Here is a 4,552-nt window from a genome sequence, read left to right as displayed (position 1 = left end):
ACAAACTATGATATTCCTTACAAGTATAAATGGAATGCCATAAACTACCACAATGAAAATAAGAATTTTGTGGTTTAAACCTAACAGACTGATTCTTAACTCCTGTTTCAGGAGGTAAAGAGTTTATATCTTTATTTTTCCTGCAAAAAGATGCAAGATGGTTAGAGTTTCCACAGTTGTAACATTTCTTTCTAGGATTATTAGGAACATGCATATAATTATTGCTTTTATTCACACCTTCCTTTCCATTCCTATTTTTCCTAGCTTCCTTTACCTTGTTCACATTTCTAATCTCTTTCATCTTATGCTTAAGCTGCTTCTTTATCATTAAGCCTATGTTTACTTCAGCTGGTTTATCCTGTTTTAATTAGTCAGAAGTTGACTTTTCTTTTACTTATGTCTTAGAATCTTTCATCTATTCAGAATCAGACATAACAGTTTTTTTCTACAAATTTAACAGGATTTACCCTTGGCTTAGAAGTCTGTTTAACAATAATTGGCTCAATTTGCATAGTTGCTTTCTCACTTTTATCATCTCCATAACCTAAGCCCTCTTTCCAGTTTCCACTACTTAGTAAATTCTGAGTTGTTCTGCCAGAGTTAGTCCAAGTTCTGATGATCTCTCTTTCCTTTTCTAAATCAGTTTTTAGAGATTCATTTAATTTTAGCACTTCATCCCTAACATACAAAGCCTCATCTCTTTCTTTTTTAGTTTGATGAAGAAAAACTAACTCATTTTCCAAATAGTCATTTCTGTTTTTAAGATCAAGATTTTCAGATGTTAATCTTTCACAAGTTAAAGTCTAATATCTAAAACTAATGAACATGGTTTTAAGGTATAATCTCAACTCAGTAATATCATCAGTATGAAAAGCAAAGGTTGTTTGAGGTACCTTCAATTCAGCAGTTTCAGGGCTACTATCAGCATTTGCCATCAAGGCATAGTTCACCTCATCTTCAGAATCTGAAGTGTCTGTCCAGCTTTTCTTCTTTGTCACAAGTGCTTTGCCTTTATTACTTTTTCCTTTCTTGTGGTCAGGAGATATGTGGCCTCTTTCACCATAATTGTAGCATTTGACATTTTAGTTGTCTCCTCTGTCAGACTTTCCTCCTTTGCCTTCAGACTTTCGGAACCCTTTCTTATCAGAACTTCCACCTTTCCTGGAAAACTTCTTGCCCTTTCTGAATTTCTTGTAGGCTATCTTTGTGATACCCTTCACCATAAGAGCACACAGTTGCATCATCTCTGCATCAACATCAGATTCAGATAAACTTTCAGTTTCTGAATCATCATCATCAGAATATGATGACTCTCAATCATACTTTATGATGAGAGCCTTTCCTTTGCCCTTCTTTGAGACAGCAACTTTAGAAGATTCCTCCTTAGCTTTAAGAGCAATTTTCCTTGACTTTCTTTCATGCCTCTTGCTCTTTTGATCCATCTCAAGTTCATAAGTCTTGAGCATTCCATACATTTCATCAAAAGTATTTTCAGTAAGGTCATAGTTGTCTCTTATGGTAGTAGACTTCAAATCCCAATTTTCAGGAATAGCTAAAAGGAATTTTAGATTTGAATCTTCAAGATCATATTCCTTGTCCACCAGTGACAGATCATTTAAGAGTTTGACAAACCTGTCGTATAAATCAGTTAATGACTCATCAGCTTTTGAGTCAAAGTGCTCATACTCTTGAGTGAGTATAGTCCTCATGTTCTTTTTGATTGCATTAGTTCCCTGGCATCTTGTCTCCAAAGCATCCCATATCTCCTTTGCAGTCTTGCATCCAATAACCCTGTTTGACATGACATTATCAATTGCACTATGCAGCAAATGCCTTACCCTTGCATTCTTAGCAATAGATGAGATGTCTTCAGCTGTGTACTCACTTTTCTCCTTTGGAATCATCTTTGCTGGTTGATCAGCAACTGCAACAAAGAGCTTGGTAGGCTTATATGGCCCTTCATTAATTCTATCAAGGTATTCTGGATCTGTAGCTTCAGAAACATAAACATCTTTACTTTCCATATGGGATACTCAGATGGTCTCAGTATGGGAACCCTAATTGTCTCATATCGACTGTGGGTTTGTGTGTTCTGAGTTTCTTGAGTTTTGGTGGGCTTAGTTGGAGTTTGTCTTTCTTCGGACATGATTGATTATTTGGATCTTTACTATATGTGTGTTAACATAAAAGCTCTGATACCACTTGTTAGGTCACACAACACTATAAAAGGGGGCTGAATATAGTGTTTATACAATCAAATCGATTTTAACACAAGTATGTAACAAAGATCAAGTATATTCGTATAAACTCTATTACAATAGAAATGTTGTTCTCTCTCAGTGATGAACAATATCACTAAGAGCTGCTAGATTACAATGAATAATGTTTCTCGATAATGATAACACATATAGTGTAAACCCTAAGCTGTGTTTATATAGTACACAGTTACAAGATATCTTCTAATTGATATGGAATATAATTCTGTCTCCTAAAATATATCAATCAGATATCTTCTATAAGTCTTCTAGTCCTGTAACTCTTCATGCATATCTTCTTTTGATTTAGTCCAGATCTTCTCCTGTAAATCCGCCGAATTCCTTATCTGAAGTCTTCCCGCACTTAAGTCCTGATATATATCTTCTAACGCCTTAAGTTCTAATGTTAAGTTCTGACTTCAGTAAGTTCTGATTTCCAGTAAGACCTGATAAGTCCTGTTGTTAAGTTCTGAAAACTAAACACAAATCAGATTAGACATGACATCTCAAATATATCTAATAATAAACATCCAAACATCAATTCCAATTATCAGATAATTCACCAAAATTCGCATAAAATCACATAATAATTATTTATTCATAAAAATAATTATACGATATTTCCCGGATATTACATCCTTCCCCCCTTAAAAAGATTATGTCCTCAGAATCATACTAAGGAACAGATAATGATACTTTTCAAGTACCTCACTTATAATTTCTCAGGTTAATCTCTTACCCAGACAACTTTTTCATAAGCTTTAACTCATAAAATTAATCTTTACTCAACAGTCTCTTGCTGACATCATAATCTATCAGTTGCTCGATCAAACTGACTCAGGTCTCCATTTTATACATAACGGAGCCAAATTACTTTTCCTGATTATACTTATAAACATCCTATGAACTTACTATACGAGCGGTGGTAAAGCCAACTCACTCACAATATTCCTGCCTATCTTATTATCTCAAATCGAGTCTTTCTAATTTTAATAATTCGTGCTCATGAATGCTTTTAACATTTATTGGTTATTTCACTTCATTTTCCACGTATATTCTTGTTCAATTAGCCTGGCTTGTAATCGCTTTCAATCATATTTGAGGCTCTTTAATAGTTCTCCTACTCTTTTCGTCCATCTGCGAATGATACACATAGATCATGGCTCCTTTGGTTTCTAAGCATTTCTAAATTAATTCCAGAATTTCAGAATTAAAGAGGAAATCTCAACTAAATACGAGTGACACACAAACTCGTCATCATACCTTAATTTTTATGAAACATAATCGAATATATTCCTTGAGCGAAAATCTTTTACTATTTGGAGGAAAGTATACTAATCTGGATACATGACCCTCCTATTTTAACCCGTATTATCATTTCTTTGGTTATAGGGAGTCCCGATATCAAATTTATTATAATGCTTTTCTCTGACGTCTCCGATACACATAACGTTTATTCTTGTCTTCTCGCCATAATATCAGAAAGTCTTCTTTTTCATCTATGTCTTATATCATATTCTTGGAGTAATTTGAATATCTCGAGTTAGAGATGTTTAGCCAACTCCTATCTCTTAATTCTGTCTTAGCTAGTGCACATTTATTCATGAATGGTATATCTTATTTTGGTTCAGCACGATTTACTACGCTTTCAGTACTTCTGCCAATATATTAAATCAAGTAATAATATTGATCAATTATAATCCATATTTGAATCTGATAACGTATCACAATATCCTTGAGCAATATCTAACGTATTCATCGGGTAAAGTATTCATTAATAAAAGAATGATTAGGTTTGGTTAACTTATCCCTAATAATTTATATAATGATTCCTTCGGCCTTGGTTTTTAAGTGATTCTACTATATCATTCCTTAACGAGTTATACTCATTTTTAAGACAGTTACAATAGTAATTTAATCGTTGATGCTGACCTTGATTCTTCGGTAGATATGACATTTACTTACATGTCCTTCCATTTCCATTCTTAAGCCATGCCCATCAATACCTTCAATTAACCTTCCCTATTTAATCATATTCTCAGAATGAATTTCTTATCTCCAGTTATAGGCGTTTCACTCCGTTCTTTACTTTAGCTTTGTCACACCTGACGTCCGTAGCATACTTATATCCTGGACCATCTTATAAAATTTCTTTATCATCCTTTTGATTCCACTTCCTTTCCTAGTTAAGTTCTCCATCCTCATGACTTATTGTCTCTTCTTAACATAAGTGATTTCTTCTTCTTAATAGTACTGATTTGTTCATCATTAGATAAGCCATTTATTTGGCTAACACT

This window comes from Apium graveolens, chromosome 10 (genome assembly GCF_009905375.1).
Source record: "Apium graveolens cultivar Ventura chromosome 10, ASM990537v1, whole genome shotgun sequence".
Lineage (NCBI taxonomy): Eukaryota > Viridiplantae > Streptophyta > Magnoliopsida > Apiales > Apiaceae > Apium > Apium graveolens.
Note: the sequence above shows the minus strand (reverse complement) of the source record.